The sequence below is a fragment of the Dunckerocampus dactyliophorus genome, chromosome 10 (assembly GCF_027744805.1).
Source record: "Dunckerocampus dactyliophorus isolate RoL2022-P2 chromosome 10, RoL_Ddac_1.1, whole genome shotgun sequence".
Taxonomy (NCBI): domain Eukaryota; kingdom Metazoa; phylum Chordata; class Actinopteri; order Syngnathiformes; family Syngnathidae; genus Dunckerocampus; species Dunckerocampus dactyliophorus.
The window spans coordinates 3,927,829-3,952,360 of NC_072828.1; the positions used below are offsets into that span (position 1 = coordinate 3,927,829).

The 24,532-nt window shown below is 38.4% G+C and overlaps 1 protein-coding gene across 2 annotated transcripts in view; it reads left to right on the forward strand.

The window, feature by feature from the left end:
* Nucleotides 1-22,130, forward strand: part of prdm5 (PR domain containing 5) — a 127,010-nt gene extending 104,880 nt beyond the window's left edge. Inside the window, exon 17 of one of the 2 annotated variants that reach the window (XR_008572739.1) lies at nt 22,016-22,130. The gene's annotated coding sequence lies outside the window, so the exon portion shown is untranslated. Of the gene's footprint in view, nt 1-19,282; nt 19,398-22,015 lie in introns of those variants that run through there. The other variant, XR_008572738.1, reaches the window with a different exon arrangement.
* The last annotated feature ends 2,402 nt before the right edge of the window (nt 22,131-24,532 follow it).

Genomic DNA, 24,532 nt, shown 5'->3' on the forward strand with positions numbered 1-24,532 from the left:
AATGAAAAAACAGCTGTAATTTTACGAGAATAAAGTCAAAATATTAGGAGAAAAAGTAGTATTCTAACAAGAAAAAACGTTACGTTTTTACAAGTAAATTTATAATATTATCAGATAAAATAATAGTAATACAATAAATATAAATATAAATAATATCATTTTTTTAGCATAGAGTTGAAATATTAAAGAAAAAAGTGTTATTTTCTGAATGTCGTAATACCATAAACAAACAAAGCAACAGAAAGTATTATAATGAAAAACAAATTTAAAATTAGGTTGGAAAAAAGTTACAAAATTATGGAAATAAGGTCAAATGATTATGTCATAATATAATATAATATAATATTATGATATTAAGTCATTATATTACGAGACAAAAATGTATAAGGATTATTTAAGAAGAAAATGAATATAAAATTGATAAACAACAGCAAGGAGCAAAGAGTGAAGTTGACATTAATAATCGGCTTTTTCGGCTATATGACAAAGCCGAGATGCATTTATTTCTTGAAATATGAATAACTTCTTAGCATATCTGTTACAAAACATCAAAGTGGCAAAGTTGCGTCCTTTCATTTTTCACTATGCGGTCCTCGCTGGAAAAACCTTCGGACACCCCTGCCCTCATCTAACATCACACCCCAGGAAGAATCAGACTCACGCTCAGTGTTTTAGCACTTTTTCTACAACTTGTATTAAATATCGCAGTACAGTACAGTCTTCCCTCCTTTATCGCAGTTAATTGGTTCCAGACCCGACCGTGATCAGTGAACGTCTGCAAAGTAGTTTTCGATATTAATAAATTGATTATTTTGGTAGTTAGTCACCATAGCCACCTTTACACTCCTACTGTTTACACTCCTATTATTCTTTGTTTACACCAAATTGGTAACGCGCAGGCTACGGGATCACTGGGGGGCCAAAAGAGACAACCATTCGCAAGCTAGCGAGCTAACTAATTAGCCTGCAATTTATTTACTTGATTCTAAACTTAAGAAAGGGTTTAAAACAGAGTGGGGAAGAAGTGCAAAGAAGCCAAAAACTTACCACTTCCACACGGAATGGGAGGAGAACTTGTTTTCACTCTATCATGTCGGATGTGACATGGCTGACTCCACGCAGTGTGATGCTAATCTAATGTCCTGTCTCAATAACGGAGCACTACTGACGCCTAGTGGCCACAAGACTACGTATACAAGTACTTGTGTCTTTCAATATTGTTGGACTAATAAAACCCCATAGACAACCACAAAACAGCCATCATTTCTTAACTGATTGATTTTTGAAAAATCGCAATACAGCGAGGGAGCGATAATCGAACCGTGATATTGTGAGGGACGACTGCATTTGTCTTATATTTTGGATTGCACCCTCCGGGTTGGGAATGAGGTCCTGCCCCAGGTGGCGGAGTTCAAGTATCTGGTGGTCTTGTTCACGAGCGAGGGAAGGTTGGAGCGTGAAGTCAAGGGGCGGATCGTCGCAGCGTCTGCTGTACCGGACCGTCGTGGTGAAGAGAGAGCTGAGCCGGAAGGCAAAGCTCTCAATTTACCTGTCGATCTGTGTCCCCACCCTCACCTATGGTCATGAGCTTTGGGTCGTGACCCAAAGAACGAGATGGCGGATACAAGCGGCTGAAATGAGTTTCCTCCCAAGGGTGGCTGGACTCACCCTGAGAGATCGGGTGAGGAGCTGGAAGGGTTCAGAGTAGAGCTGCTGCTCCTTCACATCGTAGGAACCAGTTGAGGTGGCTCGGGTTCTAGTCCGGACGCCTCCCGACACCTCCCTGGTGAGGTGTTCCAGGCATGCCCAGCCGGGAGAAGGTCCCGGGGCAGACCGAGGACACGCTGGAGGGATTATGTCTCACAGCTGGCCTGGGAATGCCTTGGTGTCCTCCCGGTGGAGCTGGATGAGGTGGTCGGGGACCGGGAAGTCTGGGCTTCCCTACTGAGACTGCTGCCCCCGCGACCCGGACCCGGATAAGCGGAGGAAAATGGATGGATGGATGGCTGGATGGATGGATGGATGGATGGATGGATGGCTGGATGGATGGATGGATGGCTGGATGGATGGCTGGATGGCTGGATGGATGGATGGATGGATGGCTGGATGGATGGATGGATGGCTGGATGGATGGATGGATGGATGGATGGATGGATGGATGGATGGATGGATGGATGGATGGATGGATGGATGGATGGATGGTAGTATCTAAGAGTGTCACGAGGCACTCACATTACGAGACAAGACGACACACAAGATTGGGTCTGCTAGAATGATTTTAACATTACTTTTAAGAAAAGTAGAATACAAAATATTTTTTAAAATATATGACAATATATTGCAATCTACTAACTGAATTTCTGCTATCTTGCACTCTTCTGCACTCTGTGTGTATGCTCGCGGCCCCGCCGCCACCCACCGAGACAAGGAACTGTATGACTAATAAAAGGACTCCCTCCGTTCATGCTGTTGTTTGCATGGAACAAACGCACCAAGGTGCTGAACACCAATGCACAGAGTGAACTCTCGTCATGCCGGTTTGGAGGCGGGAAACGATGAAACCATGCACGCATGCACATGGCAGTGTATTAAAGCTGATCCAGTTCATTTTCATTTCTCTTGTGATGAATTCATGTATTATCATCGCAGGCCTCACTCCACATTGTCACGTTTTATCTGGTGACGCCTCAGCTAATATCGCATATCTGGAAGAAAGGCAGTATCGAGCAGCTCCCATTTCCATGGGTTTTACATGCAAATTAGACGATGAAGCCAACCGTCACGTTGGCGAGGTCGCCTCCCAACCTGAAGGCTGCTAGTTCCATCCGTGTGGAAGTACCCTTGGGCAAGATGCTGACCCCCCAGGTGCTCCTGATGCTGCGTCATCAGTAGCGAAACGTGCTAAAAGCGCAGACAAGCGCGATACAAGCGAAAGTCCATTCACCACTGACGACGTGAGATTGTTCCTGGCGACGCGGCTCGTACGCCATCATCACCAAATTGTTCACAGTTGCTTTGGCTTCCCTGGCGACGCAGCTGTTGATTGGAAGCACAACGTTGGAATGAGCGAGCGCTTATCAAGCCAATCGGGGGGTTTGCACTGATGAAAGCACAAAGTGGAAAAGTAGTCTGGACTGTGTTGTGGCAGGTGCAGGGGGGAGGCGGGGGGGGGGGGGGGGGGGGGGGGGGGTACACTTGAAGTTCATCAGGGAGCAAAGAATGGTATAAATCCCACTTCTATGTCGTGTGCAGGTGGTACGTAGTACTCGTGTAAGTAGACTACTTCGTGCTCGTAATAAAAAGATACAAAAGAGAAAGACGTGAGTGTTCATGTCTCACATCAGGATCGTGGATGATGGGCACAATTCCCTAAAAAGTGCGCTTTTCCTTTAAGTACTGTGTATCCTCCAGCCAAAAAGTCATTTCAGGATGTCATGTTCCCACAGGGAAGTCCTGGGCGTGGAAGGACAGTAGAAGCTCGGTTTTCATCATCAATCTGCTCCGGAAACAAACACTGAATGACTGAATGACACACAAACATACGCACAAAAACACAAACAGAATGACGACACTGCAAAAACAGCCACACTTGAGAGAAGCCCAGATGACATTAAAATGAGACAACTTTTCTTATTTCAGGCAAAAAATGCTGCCAATGGGCTGAGCAAAACAAGGTTTTGAACCCATATTGCCTGAGTGTGGGGTTAACATGCTAACCACTCAGCCACCATGCAGACAACATGTAGTTATGTTGGTTACTTCTTCATTTAGGACAACCCATTGGCATGAACACTATCAAATTCTTTTTTGTCACAATTTGCATGTAAATTCACGAGCAAAAAGAGAGTCATGTTTTATTGAATCAAGTTTAATAATTTAATGATTTAAGTTTGTATGACCAGATTGAATATAATGAATCTTGGTACGCTCTATGACATCTGCTGTGCAGCCTTCACATTTCTCCGAAATCAGCCAATCTTTACATTTATTTTCTGTGTGTGAGTCCATTCTTCAATTTAGAAAGTTTAGAAACCGGTTTAAGACAAATATTCCAAATAATCCAATTTTAGCTTGTTATTAGAAAAAAGAAAAATATTTTTATAAGAATTGTCTGGCTGTACTTACTTAATGTAAGACTGTTTTTCTCCAGTGAAAATTGCTAGACAAGATATTTTTTCTTTTTAGGAAAAAAAATAAGAAATGGCTGCTTAAAATGGGACTTTTTTACTTTCTTGAAATGTAGTTTTTGTAGTGCATTTGTCTTTCTCCTTGCATTGTAACAACATTTGACTTAAAGCTAGCGATGTGATTAAGAACAACTTGCGTATTTTAGGACTCGTTATTTTCTTAAAAGTCACAAGAAAATATTCTAGTTATAAGAATTCTAGTCAAGCTAATTTTGCTCAGCCCATTGGCAGCATTTTTTGCCTGAAATAAGAAAAGTTGCCTCATTTTAATATCATTTGGGCGTCTTTCAAGTGTGGCTGTTTTTGCCGTGTGTACATTGCAAAAACAAAACTTCAAGAAAGTAAAAAAGTCACATTTTAAGCAACCATTGTTAATTTTCTTCCTAAAAAGAAAAAATAACTTGTCTAGCAAATTTCACTTGAGAAAAATGGTCTTGTATTAAGAAAGTATAGCTGGCCAATTCTTATGAAGATATTTTTTGCCAGAAATGTGGTCTTTTTTCTAATAAGAAGCTAAAAAGTTCATTTGGATTCTTCTTCAGCAACAGATGAATACGTTTGTGTAGATTTGCCTTATTAAGAGCAAAAACAGCTTACCTCACGTTCTAAATTTAAGAACATTTAAGACTCACACACAGAAAATCTATCACAAGGTTTGCTGATTTCGGAACAACACTGCAATTTTTATCTGAGAAAAATAAACTTATATTAGGAAAGCACAGCTAGCCAATTCTTAGGAAAATATATATATATTTTTTTTTTTACCAGAAATGTGTTCTTTTTTCTAATAACAAGTTAAAAACAAGCTATTTTGATTATTCAACAGACAACAGATGAAGAATATTTGTCTTCAATTAAGAACAAAACTGGTTTCTAAACTTTCTAAGTTTAAGAATGGAGTCACACACAGAAAATAAATGTAAAGATTTGCTGATTTCGGAGCAATGTGAAGGCTGCACAGCAAATTTCTTAGAGCGTACCAAGATTTATTAACTTAAATCTAGTCATAAAATCTGTAAAATTATTTAATTGATTCAAGAAAATCTTACTTGACTTTGATGTAGTTTATAAAAGTAAAAACTAGTGAATTACAAGCAAATCATGACAAAAAAGAGTTCTGTTAGTGTTTATGACAGTAGCTTTTCCTAAATGAAGTGAATCTAAATACAATCCCACTCTTTTTAAATAAAAAAAAGTTCCAGCCACGTAATTTGCGTCATGCTGATTGAAAAGAACCAACATAGCTAACATGTTAGCCGAGTGGTTAGCACGTTAGCACCGCACTCGGGCAACCTGGGTTGGAACGCGCGTGCAGACTTTTTTGCCTGAAATAAGAAAAGTTGTCTCATTTTAAAATCCTTTGTGCTTCTTTCAAGTGCGGCTGTGTTTGCAGAATGATGGCACATCGAGCAGGGATGTCCCAAATGAAAACGAAAGGATGCAACTTTTGATGCCACGTTGATGTTTTGTAAAGTAGCTGTGCTAAGAAGTCAAAGTATACGTGTTTTACTCTTTGCTCTTTCGCCCCCATTTTCCCCCCAAATTTGAACTTTCTTCTAAAACAATCTTTGTAAATGTTCTTCTTGTAATATTGACTTTATTCCCACAATATCATAACTTTTTCCCAACATCATTTTCCAAACATGCCAACTTTATTCATTTTCTTTGTTTCTCGTGATGTTTTTAGTTAAAAAACAAACACTTATTTAGTAATGAATTATTTAGTAATTCAACTCAAGATATTACGAGTTGATTCTCCTACATTTTTTTCTTGTTAGAATATTCTCATAATATTTGGACTTTATTCTCGTCAAAATAATAATATTAATTTTCAGAAACTGTCTAATCTTTATTTGTTGTTTTGTTGTTGTTTTTAAATATTATGACTTTTTTCTTTAGTATTTCAACTCTATGCGACTAAAATGACATTATTTTTACAGTTCTTGTAAAATGAAGACTTTTTCTCATCAAAATATGAATATTTCTCTGTCTTTTAATGGTTTGAGTTTATTCTTGGAACTTTATAACTTTTTCTGCAACCCGATTTTCCCAAAATGTTCATATTACGACTTTGAAAAAAAAGTCTTATTTTGACTAAAATGATGTTATTTTTCCTCATAATATTGCGGCTTTTTCTATTTCCTCGTTAGATTGCAACTTTTTTTTGTCACATTTTGACTTTGTTCTTGTAAGGTTTCCATTTTTGCTGTTTTTACTTTTCTTGTTAAATTCTATTTTTATAATGTGCCACGGCCCCCCCCAAAAGGACAGCCACGGGCCGCAAACGGCACCCGGGCTGCACTTTCGACACCACCAATCAAGACGTGATTGTTGCCAAAGACTGCGATGTGGCGGCGAGATTGACCCCCAGCAGAGATTCAGTCGTGTTTCTTGTGGTTTCTTGTGGACTCGTGCTGAGGTACAACGCGGGGGGGGGGGGCAACGACTTCCGGGTGGGAGTGAGTTGGAGCACGTTTTGTCAGGAAGACACGAGGAACACGGTTGGACTCGTGCGGTGGATTAACAACGGAGTCAGCAACGCGTGGGATGCTTTGTTTGAGCGCTCGATTTCAGAACGGCCTGACCTTGACGATGACCTTGGTTCAACACATCCAAGTTTCTTTTTACCAGGGAGAGTTCACTTTTGGAAAGAATAAGTTGTTTGCTTTTCAACAGCCTGTCATTTTTTTTTTCAGCGCGACACGATAAAACCTATTACCCCCCCCCACCCCCCCACTCGTCACCGGGAGGCCGACAGCCGGCGCGAGAGGCTTAAAATGAAGCGCCAGCGAAAAGCCATCGGGGAGGCTTAATTACACGTAAGCTCACTTTAATAAGCGCCGGATCGTATGTCCCGGCTCGGGCTGGTTGGGGGGAGGAGAGAGAGGGAACATCTGGAGGCTCGGGAACGCCAGCCTGGGATGAACGTGTTCCACGTTGTGCTGCCATTTCACTCCAGACCTACAGGGGGCGACGTAGATATATTTGCTCATGATTGTCCATACAGTATGTGCAGTATTGTCCATGGATGCAGTACCCGTATTTACACTACGTTTTTTAAATGTGTCATTTTATATCTACAGTACATGCATACATATGTACATACAGTATATATCTATATATATCTATCTATATCTATATCTATATAGATATACATATATGTACATAATGGTCACCCTGTTGGGAAAAAACAGCAGAAATTGAAAAATCAGCAGTTCAGCAGTCATTTTACAAGAATGATGTCAAAGTATGAAGAGAAGAAATTCATATTCTAATACGAAAACATTTTTAAAAGAGTAAACGTTTACGTGTTCTGAGGAAAAATGTCATTTAAGTAGCATAGACAAGAAAAAACATCATTTTTTAAGGCGTAATATCATGAGAAACAAGCAAAACAACAAATAAAGTTGTCATTTTTGAACAATTAGGTTGCAGAAAAAATTCAAAATATGTCAAAATATTTTGGTAATTACGAGAATAAGAGAGTTAAAAAAAACATCAAATAAAATTACAACAGCAGAAATTAAAAAAAAAAAACAACTACCGGTAGTCATTTTACGAGAATAAAGTCAAAACATTAAGAGAAAAAAGTCATCTTTACGAAAATAAAATTTACAAGAAGAATATTAGTTGGAAAATTTTAAAAAACAGAAGAAATGAAAAAAAAACAGCTGCAATTTTATGAGAATAAAGTCAAAATATTAGGACAGTAGTCACAGTTTTCGGAGAATAAACTCTGCATATTATGAGGAAAAGTAATCTCATTTTAGTTGCATAGAATTGAACTATTAAAGAAAAAAGACCTTTGACTTTTTTTTTTAAGTAGTAATTATGAGGAAATAAAAAAAAAAAAGTTGTAATTTTTGGAAAATTAGTTGGTGGAAAAGTTTTAATATTATGGGAATAAAGTCATAATTATGAGAAGAAAATGAAAGAAAAAGTAAATGGTGGTAAAATTAAAAAAACAACAACCGCAGAAATAAAGTCAAAATATTAAAAGAAAAAAGTCCCAGTTTTAGGAGAATAAACTTAATATGATGAGGAAAATCATTTTAAGAGCATAGAGTTGAAATATATTTAAAAAAAAATACAAGAAAAAAACAACTAAAGTTGTCATTTTTGGAAAGTTTCATTGGGGAGAAAGTTATAATATTATTAGTTGTAATATATTATAATATTATTAATTGTAATATATTATAATATATTATAATATTATTAGTTGTAATATATTATAATATTATTAGTTGTAATATATTATAATATTATTAATTGTAATATATTATAATATTATTAATTGCAATATATTATAATATATTATAATATTATTAGTTGTAATATATTATAATATTATTAGTTGTAATATATTATAATATTATTAATTGTAATATATTCTAATATATTATAATATTATTAGTTGTAATATATTATAATATTATTAGTTGTAATATATTATAATATTATTAGTTGTAATATATTATAATATTATTAATTGCAATATATTATAATATATTATAATATTATTAGTTGTAATATATTATAATATTATTAATTGTAATATATTATAATATTATTAATTGTAATATATCATAATATTATTAATTGCAATATATTATAATATATTATAATATTATTAGTTGTAATATATTATTATATTATTAATTGTAATATATTATAATATATTATAATATTATTAGTTGTAATATATTATAATATTATTAGTTGTAATATATTATAATATTATTAATTGCAATATATTATAATATATTATAATATTATTAGTTGTAATATATTATAATATTATTAATTGTAATATATTATAATATTATTAATTGTAATATATTATAATATTATTAATTGCAATATATTATAATATATTATAATATTATTAGTTGTAATATATTATAATATTATTAATTGCAATATATTATAATATATTATAATATTATTAGTTGTAATATATTATAATATTATTAGTTGTAATATATTATAATATTATTAATTGTAATATTATGGGAATAAAGAAAATGTATGAAGTTCATTTGAGAAGAAAGTTGAAATATTTACAAAAACAACAACAGCAAAAATGCGTAAAAAAGAGCAAGGAGTGAAGTTGAAAGCCGAGATGAGTTTTTGTCTTGAAATATAAATCTAAAACTTCTTAGCATATCTCTACAAAACAGCAAAGCTGCATCCCCACGCCCCCCTCCACAGATGAATGGGCCCTCATCTCCCCAAGGATGTACGTAACCTCCGGGTACCTTTGAAAATATGTTCCACTTTAGCTGAAGTTGAATATACGGTGGGGAAACAAACGCTCGCTTCATTTCTTTTCATTTCAAGCGTAATTTATTTCCAACGGTTTTTACGACCCCGGTATGAAAAGTCTTAGTAAGATTGACACACGGATGAAAATAACACGCCGGCTGATTCATCGGCCTCTGGGGGGGAAGCATCTGTTTTCTTTCTGCCATTTGTCACACGCAGACGACGAGGAGAGAGGCCGGTCTTGGCGGCAGTGATACCGTTTGCGTGAGGTCTGAGGAGCATGCTAAAGTCGCTACTCCCGTCTGCTAATTACACAGGAGGAGATGCAGCTCCCGGCATACACCACCGCACTTTTGCTGGCCAGATGGGGAATTTCCCACCGGTGCCTACGGCGGGCGCTCAGCTCCACAAGCATTTTTCCACAAGTGGTGGGATTTTTTTTTTTCCACAAATCATAACTCAGGAAGACACCGCTACCACTATTAACTAAGTGTGTGTTAGCAGCGCTGTTAGCATGATGGCTCCACACGCACTTTTGCAAGGGTAGTGTACTTCTTCTTGTACTAGGATTTGGAGAAATTGAAGTACATGTGCTTATCTAGCTCTGCATGTGCTTTAAAATGCCGCTACTCAGCTGTTGAAAGTACATATCTTTTATTTCAGCCGGATGTTTGAATGGGTTGAACTGACCTTCACTTTCGTCCACTTGCTGGATGAAGTCTGCATATGAATTTGAAAGGGAAAGTTGAACAAACGTGATAAAGCAGCATCCAAAGTACAAAACTACAATCCAGCGGTAAAGCCTCATTGTCGGGGGAATCTCCGCTGTCTCATCCTGACACGCAGACACAGTACATCGACAGGTTTTCACCGTGCGGGGGTTGGAACACCAACATAAATGAAATCTTCAAGATTAACCACACTTACTGACTTATTCATACAACTCACACGGAGCAACGAACGTCACGCCGTGTCTCGTTCCTTTTTCTGCTCTGACTGTGCGCTCTGCGCTATGAGGCATTCAGGCACACTTGTAATTGTGAGAGTTAGGCGCTAATTGTTTTTTATTTTAATTCACGTACCCCCTACGACAATTGGCGTACTCCACATTGGGAACCTAGGATGTACAGTAAATGAGTTTTCACTTGCAGGAAATAACAGCCTCTCTCCAATTATGCACCTCTTTGTGTTTTAGCTAATTAGCTATAAAGACTGTTTAGTGTATGCTCATACGTTGGTGTGAAGAAGTGCCTGCTCCCTTCCTAATTTCTTTATTTTTTGGCAAGTTGTCGCTGCGCTCTTGGGGTCATTTTGGTTGGGAAGGTTCATTACTGTTCCATGTTATCGCCATTCGTGGATAATGGCTCTCACTGTGGTTTGCTGGAGTCCCAAAGCTTGAGAAGCGGCTTTATTATCTTTTCCAGACTGATGGATCTCAATTAAGTTATGTTTTAACGGGGGAGCAATCACTTTTTCACACAGGACCATGTAGCTTTGGATTTTTATTCTTCCTTAATAATAAAAAGTTTCATTTAAAAACTGCATTTTGTGTTCAGTTGTGTTGTCATTGACTAATACTAAATTTGTTTGATGATCTGAAACATTTAAGTGTAAAAATAAGAAATCAGGAAGGGTGCAAACCCTTTTTCACACCACGTATGTTCATTTCTCTCACTAAAGTCTGTACCTTTACTGTGCTTCATTGCACTGCACTGGATTCTAATTGCTGCCTTTAAGCTTAACATTTAGTCCAACATTTGCTTTTGTTAGCATATCAACAATAAATGCTACTTCACAGGTGCTCCACGAAGACTCGAGTTTCCCTGACTCATGGGTGCTCGATGAATACTGAAGTTTCATTGCCTGTGTACGCTCAACACAGACTCGAGCTTCACTGACTCACTGGTACTCGACAAGACTCGCGTTTCACTGATAAACTGGTGCTTGATGAATACTCAAGTCTCACTGACTATGTATGCTCAACACTGACTCAACCTTCACTGACTCACGTGTGCTCAACAAGACTCGAGTTTGACTGGTGAACAGGTACTCAATGAATACTCGAGTTTCACTGATTCACAGGTGACCAACAAAGACTCCAGTTTTAATGACTCACGGGTCCTCAACAAAAAGACTCGAGTTTCATTGACTCAAGGGTGCTCGAATACTTGAGAGTCGCTGACTCATGTGTGCTCGATGGATACTCAAGGTGAACAGGTGCTCGTGTTTCACTGACTCATGGATGCTCAACAAAGACTCCAGTTTCACTGACTAAAGCGTGCTGAATGTAAACTTTGTCTTTCACTGTTGAACGGGTCCTAGACAAGAGTTTCACTAACTCATGGGTGCTGGACAAAGATTTGAGTTTCACTGACTCACGGGTGCTCGACAAAAACTCGATTTTCGCTGACTCACTGGTGCTCGACTATGACTCCAGTTTCACTGCCTCATGAGTGCTCGACGAATACTCAAGTTTCACCAACTAACAGGTGTTTGACTACGACTCGATTTTCACTGCTGAACTTGTCAAGAGTTTAACCGACTCACGGGTGCTCAACATAAACTCCAATTTCACGACCTCATGGGTGCTCAACGAATACTGCTGTTTCACTGACTAACGGGTGCTAGACAAAGACTCGAGTTTCACTGCTGAACGGGTCCTTGGCAGGAGTTGCACTGACTCATGCAATACATAACGTAACATCATATCACATGACACAAGATTACACAGATCAACTCAGAAGAAAAGTGCCGAATCAAATTTGAGCAAAGAAGCGAAAGTGAAGGTTGGGATTATTTCCAACACATCATCAGCGCTCCATGACAAGGTCCTCCTCCCTTCAGTACGTGCTGGTACTCCTGAGCAGCGGTGGCTTTTTCCACGACAGCTGTGAAGGACCGACATGACTTCATGTGGCGGAAACGCTCCATGACGACGTCGCAACACCTGAGGATTTTTTTTTACAAAAAACCACGACAAGTCGCCACTGATTGGAGGAGGGTCTTCTTTGTGACGTGTTTACGTAGGCTGAGGAAAAAGGATTGTTTAGATGCTCTGAATTCATTCCAAGGGAAACGTGGAAGATGTCGGTGTCCGTCCTGAGGGTGTAAACCTGATGACGTGGGAGTCTGGGCTCAGACAGCGAGCAATGAAAACGCTTCCCGTGTTTCAGTGCGGGCCTGTGAAATGTGCTTTTAGCGCTGCGAGGCCACTGGAGCGTGATGTAGCTTTTGAGCTAACCTCAACACACAGTCAGCCTCACCCCAAGAAAGTCCAGTCTGTCTCTGCCATGAGCCAGTCGCTCAAAACTCCCGTTTTTCAGTGTATCGGGACTCACGGGTTCTCTTCTCCATTCACTTGCTCACCTTTGTTACTGCTGGATACAAAATGGACGAGCAGGTTAGCTGTCATAATTATTCTAACTGTGTTTTAGCAACACATCAATTCAACGCTCCTTCTTACCTGAGCTGCATCACGGGTGCTCGACAAACACTCCAGTTGTTCTGACTCACGGGCGCTCGAATACTTGAGTTTCACTGACTCATGGGTGCTCGACAAAGACTCCAGTGCCGCTGACTAGCTAACACTTGATAAATATTTGAGTTTCGTTGACTCATGGGCGCTCAACAAAGACTCATGGGTGCTTGACGAATACTCCACTTTCATTGACTCATGGACTTGTGAAGACCCCAGTATCACTGACTCACAGGTGCCCAACGAATACTCGCGTTACATTAATTCAGGGGTGCTTGATGAAGACTGCAGTTTTGACAAAGATTCTGGTTGCACTGACTCACAGGAGCTCGCCGAATACTCAAGTTTTACTTACTTGCAGTTGCTTGACAAAGGGAACACGGGTGCTAGAGGAAGACTCAAGTTACACTGACTCACGGGTGCTTGGCGAAGACTCCAGATTAACTGACTCACGGGTACTCAACGAAGATTTGAGTTTCACTGACTCGCTGGTGCTCGACGAAGATTTGTTTGTCACTGACTCACGGGCGCTTGATGAATACTCGAGTTTTACTGATTCATGGAGCTTGATGAACACTTGAGTTTCACTGACTCACAGGCGCTTGACGAAGACTCCAATCTCTCTGACTCAAATGCACTCAACGAAAACTTCAGTTTCACTGACTCACAGGTGCTCCACAAGGATTTTAGTTTTACGGACTCACGTGTAATCGAAGAAGAATCGAGTTTCACCGATTGCGGGATAAACACTTGGGTCCCAATGACTCGCGGGTGCTTGTCACAGACTCAAGTTTCACTGACTCATGCACAGGCATGAAGACACAAACAAATGGATGTATTGGAAACACTGCTAGTCTGCGTTTTACGTTGTTTCATGTCCCGTTTTACATTCTGTGAAAAGTGTGCCCACCTCGCTAGCGCGGCCAACGCTACATTACGACGCGTCACCTTCCCTTAGCGGACATTCGCAGCCTCAGCAGTTGTTTTTGCTTTTGCGATCATATGACCTCATAAAGAATTGATATTGCAATATGAAGCCAGGAGATATTTGCCACTCTTATTGACGGGCCGGCGGAGGAAGGCAATAAAAGAAGAGACGGCGATATACGGAGCGGCGAGCGTCCTTCCGGCCAACTTGACGCTTGTGTGTTGACGAGGAAACGGACACGCGAGCGCCGTTTTAATAACGGCCGGCTTTACCTGCTCAGCATTTAAGAATTAAAAAAGCCGTTGAAGTGGGCTCGGGGGAGCGTTGATGCGTATCAGCACAATCGCAAGTAAACACGCACACACACGCAAAACAAACACACACACACACACACACACACACACACGGCAAACACACACACACACACACACAGACACACACGCAGTGTTGTTCGTGGTTATGGTCCGTCTCAGAGCGCCCTCTTTTTTTCCACAATGAGGCCAAAGGGGGGGGCGAGAGCACACAGGACTTTTTATTACTTTATTGCTTCCTCCCAAAGAAAAGAGCACAAAGGACTGTAGGGACCCCCCCTCCCTACCCCCACCTCCTGCTGTGAAGAACAGGCCGGCATGGAGCATTTCTTAAGGCCGGCCTCTGAATAGTCGAATGCTGTCATCGTTATTCGCCCAATTAACACGTGTTTGTCTCCGCCGTGAATTCAATTAGGAAAGAAAGTGGTGGGGGGTGGGGTGGGGCTGGGGGGGGGGTCGTTCCATACGTACGTGGGCTGACCTTTATGTGTGTGGAAAAGAAGGAAACGGCAGGGAGCCAAGGATGAGGTGGTCTTGATGTTCAAAATGGCCGACAATGGTCGTGAGTGTAAATGACGTATGTGGCGCCCCCTATGGGGTGTCGTGAAAATGCTTTGGAAGACGTGGAAGACGTGCTAGCATACACGTGATGCAGACATCCTCAACGTTTATCATCAGGGACAAATGCTCCACGACTGATGGACACTGAAGTCAGAGAAGGAGAAGGAGGCGAAGTGGAGAGGAAGAAGAAGCAGGAGTTGTCCTCCTCTTTATCCTTCTTCTCCTTTTCCTTCTTCTCCTCCTTAGTCTTCTCCTTCCTCCTCTTCGTCTCCAGTTTTCCTTTTTCTCCTCCTTATTCTCCTTTCCCTTCTCCTCCTCATTCTGGTCCAAGAAGAACCAGGAGAAGTGAAGAAGGAGAAGAGTCATCCTCCTCCTTATCCTTCTGCTCCTTTTTATCTTTCTCCTTCTCCTTTCCTTTCTCCTTCTCTCATCCTCCTCCTTCTCCTGCTTCTTCTTCTTGTCCCTTGCAGAAGGGGAAGGGGGAGAACAAGGAGAAGTGGACAAGAAGCAGGAGTCATCATACTCCTCCTTATCCTTATTCTCCTTTTTCACACTCTTCTCCTTCTTCTCCTCCTTATTCTTGTCCTCCTTCTTCTTCTTCTCCACTTTTTCTTTTTCTCTTCCTTATTCTCCTTTCCTCTTCCGTCTTGTCCTTGTGCTTCTTCTCCTTCTTCCCTTAGGAGAAGAACAAGGAGAAGTGGTGAAGAAAACGTCCTCCTGCTGCTTATTCTTCTTCTCCTTTTTCCCATTCTCCTTCTTCTCCTTATCCTTCTCCTGCTTCTTCTTTTCCACTTTTTGTGTCCTCCTTCTCCTCCTTATTTTCCTGCTTCTTCTTCTTGTTCTTGTTCTTCTTCTCCTTCTTCTCTCAGGAGAAGAAGTTGTCCTTTTGCACATTTTAGGATTATGCTGCATTGAAGTCCTGCTAATAATTGGAATGACAAAAACCCTGAAGGAAATCTAAGTGGGCTTTCTTTGACCACATCGCTCATCTTTGAACAACAACACAGCAACAACGTAAAAAACAAGACAAAACGTATTTTTCTTTAATATTTCAAATATTCTTTATTCTGTTTTCATGAACTATTCAGTTCATTCTTGTAAAACTGTGACTTTTTTCTTGTTAGAATATGAGATTTTTCTCTTAATATTTGGAATTTATTATAGTAACATTACAGCTATTTTTTTTACATTCTTGCATAGTTTTTGTTTGAATTTTCCAACTATTTCAACTTTATTCGTGTCAATTTTCTTATGACTTGATTCCTATAATATTTTTACTTTATTCTCACATTATAACTTTATGCAACCTAATTTTCCCCAAATTACAACATTATTTGTTCTTTTGTTTGTTTTCATAATATTCTGAATTGAAAAAATAACTTTTTTTTTTTAGTATTTCAACTTCATGCGACTAAAATGACATTTTTTTCCTCATAATATGACATTATTCTCAAAAAATTACGACTTTTTCTCATGAAGACAACTTTTTTCTCTTACCATTTCGACTTTATTCTTGTAAAATGACTGCATGTTTTTCCATTGTTGTTGTGTTTTGTTTGTGTGTTTGTTTAAAGATATTTTGAGAATGTGCTGCGGGCCAATAACTTGCTTCTCATACTGATATGTTTTGGGGTTGTTTTTTTTTTACAATATGTGAAAACGTATTTTTTCTTTAAGTATTCTCTATTCTATTCTCTTCAACTATTCAAATTATCCTCGGAAAATTGTGACTTTTTTTCTCCTTGGAATCCAACTTTTTCTCTATTTTGACTTTGCTCTTGTAAAATGACAGCTGTTTTTTCATTGTTTATTTTTTATTCATTTTGCAACTATTTCAACTTCATTTTTGCAAATTTTCTTGTTGTAATTATGACTTTATTGCCATAATATTTTGACTTTATTCTAATAATATTATCACTTTGTCCCAAAAATAATTTTCCAAAATTTGCAACTTTGTTTTTTTTTTTACTTTTTTATTATGACTTTAAAAAAAGTATTTCTTTAATATTTCAACTTTATGCTACTAACTTTTTCCTCATAATAATACTTTTTTCATTAGAATGCAACTTTTTCCTGTTCATCTTTTGACTTTATTCTTGTAAAATTGCTGATGATATTTCTATTTTTGCTGTTGTTTTATTTGTAGTTTTCCTGTTAAATGATATTTTTCGAATGTGCCACGGGCCAATGAAAAAAAACAGCCTCGGGCCGCAAATGGCCCTCAGGCCGCACTTTGTACACCCCAGCGCTCAGTGTTCCATTGGAATGAATTGTGGTGTGTTTGGGCGGCAGCCTAATGGCCTCATTGCGAGTGAAGGACGAGCGTGTTGACATAATGTGACAGCGATAGAAATCCTCGCCAAGTCTTTAGACGGCGTCCTCTCGAGGGCCGGCAGGCGCCGTTGCACGTGATCCGTGATTGAGTGCTAAAGTAGCCTTGGTGCACATTCATGTCATCAGCCAGTCATCACCCTCTGTGTGTGTGTGTGTGTGTGTGTGTGTGTGTGTGTGTGTGTGTGTGTGTGTGTCCTGACTTCACGCGGAGTGACTTGGGGCTCGGCCAGTGTCGCAGTCATCCAACTCTTCCTTTAATGGCTCATTATTACTTCTGAATAGTTTAACCGCTGCGCTCAATTTGACTTGATGTCTTTGGCCCTCTTGTCTCTGGGACACGGGTCAAGCCTGGGGACCGGAGATGTTCCAGTGCAACATCCAATGACCGTGTGACAGTCTACATGGTTTACATGGAATTAGCAAGGATTTGGAGTTTACGGTCATCCCTCGTCTATGGCAGTTAATTGGTTTCAGACCCGACTGTGATAAGTGAATTTCTGCAAAGTAGCAATCATTATTTATAAATGGAATATGTTGGTGGTTAGAGCATAGAAAACCTGTTAACCACATTCTAAATACAATTTTTAACATTATTCGAGCCATTCAGACATGAAATAACACCCCTATAGTACACTTTACACTCCTATTACCCAATGCTATAGACATAATAAGGCATAGAAAACCAATTTAGGACCTTCTAAATATGCTGTTTAACATTATTGGAAACACCGAGACTTGAAATAACACCCCATAGTCACCTTTACACTCCTATTGCCCAATATAGTAGACATAATAAGAGAAAATAAGACATATAAGACATAGAAAACCTGTTTACAACCTTCTAAATACTCTTTTTAACATTATCAGAGCCCTCCTTTAGTCACGTTTACATTACCCAATACAGTAGACATAATAAGATAAAATAAGACATATAAGACATAAAAAACATGTTTTACAGCCTTAAAACATATGTAATTATTGTAAAAAATGAAGTTGGCTACTTCACGGATTTCACTTATTGCGGGCTATTTAGGGAACCTATCCTCCGCGATAAACAAGGGAACACTGTACTAGAGTTCTCTAGACATGGAATGACACCTCTGTAGTCACCTTTACACTCCTATTACCCAATATAGTAATGGTAATGGTTTCATTTGATTTGAACATGAACATGTGAACAATCACAAAATACAATTCACAGTTCCACGCATCCAAAAGCAGTAGGAAGAAGCAAAGCTTCCGAGGCTCTTGAAGTTGTTGTGACTCTCTTCCTTGTATTTTGCAAACATCAACTGCTTGTATTGTTTCTTGAGCTGGCTCATCTTAGTGCCTTGTTTGACTTTTTCCCTGAGATCGTATTTCTCCTCGCTTGTAGAAAAGTATTGCATGACATTTTTGGGTATCAGGTTATTGTTTGCTTCATGCATAATTTTAGCAGACCTCATCAAAGAAAATAAGACATTTAAGACATAGAAAATCTGTTTATGACCTTCTAAATATGCTTTGAAACGTCTCTTATAATATTACATTTATAAATAAGAAATCCTACTTGGTGAAATTCACTTATCACAAGAGGTTTTGTCGGGGGTTTTTGTTGGGGTTCTTTGGGTTAAAAATAACAAAAATATTTTAGTTTGAAATTCTTTTTTATTTTATATTTGGAGGGACAAGCTTTTCAAGAGACTGTGTGTTTTTTTCTTTTTATTGTCGGGCTGTCAAATGATTACATTTTGTCATCAAAATAATCACCGTTTTCAAGTGAATTAATCATGATTAATTACCATTTGCAAAATATAAAAAAGCGCAAAGAGAGAAGCAGACACATTTTCTTGATGGTTGGACGAAACACGTCCTGAAGCAGAGAAGGCGGCGTCTGACGGAGCAGCTGTAATTCATCAGATGTGTCGCTTCCACCAATCATGGTGCAAGTCAAGCGTTTCCTCTTGAATAACACACTTTTTTTGTCTTCTTTTGTGGCTTAATACGCCTCCCTGATGGACTTCATTTATGTCAGAGTATGAGCTCACATGCGGTGCAGTCAAAACAGCAGGAAACTGCTCCAACAACCAAAACAAGCTTTTTTCTGGGTGTTCACAGGATCACACACATTTCTAAAGGTCGCAAGGTTTTTGCGGGGGCGGGGTAAAAAAATCCCATCTGGAGGAACCTATGACACAGGGGTGCAGAATATCAGGTAACACCCGCTTTGTACTCTTTCCAGCGTTGGGAAAGGAAGAACCTCGGGACTGTGACTTGTTTTCTGAATGTCCTAAATGAGATATGGACGCTTCTCTGGACATGCTCATTCACGAGTCACGAGACGTCTGAGCCCAGGGGTGTCCAACAACACGTGGAGATATGCTCAGACAAAAAGTGCATGTCAGCTTTGTCATATAGGTGAAAAGCCTATTATTATTATCAACTTCACTCTTTTTTCCCATTTCTGCTGTTGTTGTTGTTGTTTTTTTCAACTTTATTAATAAAGTTTATTAATAATAATGAATTACTAGCAGGTAGTCAATACGGATACAAAACTGGGACCAAAACTGTTCAATTTGTATATCAACGACATTGGTAAAGTGACAAAGAACTTAAAGTTGGTATGGTTGGCCTTTTGTTCTGGGGAAAGCAGACAAGAACTCATTAAAAAGGTCAAGGATGAAATGGTCATATTAAAGTCATGGTTTGATAAAAACAGATTATCCTTGAACTTAAGTAAAACTAAAATAATGCTATTTGGTAATAGCAGAAAGGACACGTACGACCAAATACAAATAGACGGAGTGGACATTGAAAGAGTGAAAGAAAACAAATTTCTGGGGATCATAATAGACGAAAAAATGAGATGGAAATCTCATATTAATAATATACAACAAAAGGTGGTGAGAAATATCTCTATATTGAATAAAGCAAAACATGTTCTTGATCATAAATCACTCCACATTCTTTAATGCTCTTTGGTATTAGCATATCTAACGTATTGTGTGGAGATATGGGATAATCATTATAAAAGCAGCCTTCACTCACTCACTGTACTGCAAAAAAGATCTGTGAGGATCATTCATAATGATCAACATCAAGTATAGACAACATACAAACCCTTTATTTTTAAAATCACAGATATTAAAATTTGCTGATTCAGTACATTTTCAAGCTGGTAAAATAATGCATAAAGTTAACAAAAACTTGTTACCCAAAAACATCATACAGTATTTCTCTATAAGAGAGGAGAAATATGATCTTAGAAGAAAATGAAACTTGAAACACTTGAAACACTTATATAGACAATGCTGAAAACCCACAGCATTTCAGTATGTGGAATTAAATTATGGAACGGATTGAGTAAGGAACTCAAACAATGTACAGAGATGAGCAAATTCATAAACAATACAAGCAGTTGATGTTTGCTAAATACAAGGCAGAAGAGTCTTGATCATCACAATGATTGTTCTGTCAGGTTTGTTTTTTTATTATTTCTTATTTATTATTACACTGATTATTATATGGAATAATATGACATGGAATACAGGAAGTAAATAAAATGTACTGCATAAGATGTGGAATGGATGGGGGGTAGGATTAAATAAGCTTTGCTTCTTCCTCCTCCTTTTGGACATGTGGAACTGTGAAAGAATGATTCATGAGATGTATTCCATTGGAACCGGCATGCATGTTCAAATACTTTTTTTCAACTTTCTTTTTAAGTACGCTTCAGAATTTTTTTCTGGTAACATTATGACTTTAATCCCATAATATTTTAACTTTTTCCCCAACCTCAATTTACAAAAATGACAACTTTATTTATTTTGTTTGTTTCATATAATATTGTTATATGATTATATTATGTGATTATTAAAAAAACAGATTTTTTCTTTAATATTTCAACTCTATGCCACTGACATGTCATCATGTATCCTCATGATGTTTATTCTCATAAAATCGTGACTTTTTTTCTGGTTGGAATGTTACTTTTTTGTCTTGATACTTTGACTTTACTCTCATAAAATTACAGTGTTTCTTCCATTTCTGTGTTTTTTTTCTTTTAATTTTCCAAAAATGTAATCTTTCTTCTTGAAAAATGTTTTCTCCTCATATTTCTGACTTTATTCACATTACATTTTGACTTTATTCTTATAAAATTATAACTTTTTCCCCAAACTAATTTGTTTATTTTTTTTGTTTCTTATAATATTACGACATAAAAAACTACTTATTTTGTCTTTAATATTTCCAACTCTATGCTACAAAAATGTTCTCAGAGTATTACAAGCTTATTCTCGTAAAATTGCAACTTTTGTCCTGGTTAGAAGATGACTTTTTTCTCTTCATATTTTGACTTTAGTCTCAGAAAATGACAGCTGTTTCTTCCATTTCTAATATTGTTTTTTTTTTTTTAATTTTCCCAACAATTTCGACTTTCTATTGTAAAGGTTTTTGTGGCCTTTTAGGACTTTATTCTCATAATATTTTGACTTTATTCCTATAATATTGTGTTTCCCCAAACTAATTTTCCAAAACTTGTTTGTTTTGTTGTTTGTTTACGACATACAAAAACATTTTTTTCCTTTAATATTTCAACTCTACTACGAGCTACTAAAATGACATTGTGTTTTTTCATAATATTACGAGTTTAGTCTCGTAAAAAAATGTTTGTAAATTTTCTTCTCGTAATATTATGACTTTATTCCCATATTATTTTGACCTTATTCTTATAAAATTTTACTTTTTCTCCAACTAAATTTTCTAAAAATACAACTTTATTATTATTATTTTTTACGCCTTTTAAAAAAATGATATATTATCTGTAATATTTCAACTCCATGCTGCTAAAATGACATTAGTTCCTCATAATACACGTTTACTCTCCTTTTTTTCTTGTTAGAATATGACGTTTGACGTCTCTTAATATTTTGACCTGACTCTCATAGAACTACAGCTGTTTTTTTTTAACCAGATTTGGCCGCCGAAGACCAGTTCATCCAAGCGCCCGCCCTCGACCGCCACCCTTATGCTTGCCCCCGCAGGTGGTAGGTCTACAGGGGGAAGATCCCGTGGGTGAGGTGTTCCGGGCAAAAACATAATCTCTTATTTCTTTAATATTTCCTCATAATATTCCATTGTTATTCTGGAAAAATTATGAATTTTCTAGTTAGATACCAACTTTTTTCTCTTAATATTTTGACTTTATTCTGGTGAAGTTACTGATTTTTCTATTTTTGCTGTTAGTAAAAAATAGTATTTTTTTAAATGTGCTGTGAGCCAATAAAAAAGTGCCTCAGCGCTGGTCCTCGGACGCTGCACGCTCGCTGCTTCCCAGGGATGTGACAAATGTGACGTTTCAAAGCTTGTCTGTTGAGTAGAATGACTGATGTGCTGCGTGGGAAGGAACGCATGCGACCGCTAGGTTTTGTCGTGCATAAATAATACGTAGGTAATAATACACAGCTGCGACACGATACCACAAGTCCTGTATTTTCTTCCTGTCCATCATCATCTTCATCCCTCAATTTGCTGGCCGCCAGAACAGCGAGAGGGCATGGGAAAGTGGCAGATATGCGGCGTGCGACGATGGCTAAGTGAGGTTTGCGGAATCGCCCGACAAACCAATGCCGCGGCTCGGGGGTGGAACGTGGGGCCGGGCCACACCCACCTGGTTGATTTGTATGTAATTAGGTTGGCGGACTAAAATACGCAGGGTGTCAAACAACAAGCACCGGGCCCACGTTTAGCATCCTTCCAGCTCGGGGGAATTCCGAGCGGCTTCCTCGTGTTGACAGCTGGAAGCGGACACGTGATGCCGTGGTGGGAGGAAGATATAACAGCGGGTCAGATCAGCAAGGGGTTAGCGTTGATGGATGGACAGCGCCAAGGCCTTCATGTCCGTGACTAAAAGGCTAAGGTGTGTTTAGCATGACCCCCTCTTACACTTCAAAGATAATTCAATTCATTCCTGGAATGGCAAATGCACTCCTTTCTTGAACTATATATGACTACTTAGCATATCAACATGTGTTGCTTTCCAAAATATCAAAGTGGCAAAGTTGCATCCTTTCATTTTTCACCCTGTGGTCCTCGCTGGGAAACAAAAAAAAAAGTGCCTTTCAGCTTTGTCATGTAGGTGAAAAAGCCTATTATTAATATCAACTTTGATCTTTTTTTCCCATTTTTGCTGTTTTTTTCCCAAATATTTCAACATTCTTCTAGTAGATTTTCATCTCGTAATTATGACTCCCCAATTATTTGGGCTTCATTCTTGTAATATGCAATATTTTCGGCGACCAAAAATTAAAACTTTATTCTTTGTTTTGTTGGTTACTCATAATTTCTCAAAAAGTTTATTTTCTCTATTTTTTTTTAAATTACCACGTTATATAGTTTTGTTTCTCATAATTCCCGACTTCATTCTAGTAATAGTTTGACTTTATTCTTGTAACATTATAACATAATTTTCCAAAAATGACAACTTTGTTTTTTTGTTTGTTTTTAATAATTTTATGACTTAAAAAATAACGTCTTATTTTCTTTAATATTTCAACTCTTTGCTACTAAAATAACATTATTTTTCCTCATAATATTAGGAGTTTATTCCCACAAAATGTCGTCTTTCCTCGTTAGATTGCAACTTATTTTCTTCATGTTTTGACTTTATTCTTGTAAAATTACTACTGATTTTTCCATTTTTGCTGTTGTTTTTCTTTTAGTTTACTTGTTAGATTATCCATCCATCCATATTTTTCCTCTTATCCGAGGTCGGGTCACAGGGTCAGCAGCCTGAGCAGGGAAGCCCAGACTTCCCTCTCTTCCCACAATGTCCAGCTCCTCCTTGCTCCTCCTCCTCCCAGTCCAGTTGAGAGACATAGTCTCTCCAACGTGTCCTGGGTCTTCAGGACACCAGGCCTCCTAAAGGTCGAACATGCCTTTTTGGGCGAGAAACCATGGACTCGAACTTAGAGGTGCTGAATCTGATCCCGGCCGCTTCATACTCGGCTGCAAGGGGAGACTGGAAGGTCACGGCCCAATGAAACCAGCAGGAGAACATCATCTTCAAAAAGCAGAGACCCAATCCTGCAGCCATCAAAACCGGAACCCCGTAGCTCCCTGGCTGCGTTTAGAAAATTTGTCCATAAAAGTAATGAACAGAAGGGCAGCGCTGGCAGAGTCCAACCCTCACTGGAAACAAGTCCAACGTATTGCCGGCAATGCGGCTAAAACTCTGACACCGGTCATACAGGTAACCAACACCCTGAATTAGGTGGTCTGGTCCCCCATATTCCCACAGTACTCCCCACAGAATTCCTCAAGGAACACGGTCGAATGCCTTTTCCAAGTCCACAAAACACATGTAGACTGGTTGGGCAAACTCCCATGCACCCTCAAGGACCCTGCTGAGAGTGTAGAACTGGTTCACAGTTCCACGACCAGGACGAAAACCACACTGCTTCTCCTCAATCTGAGATTCAAGTATCCGGTG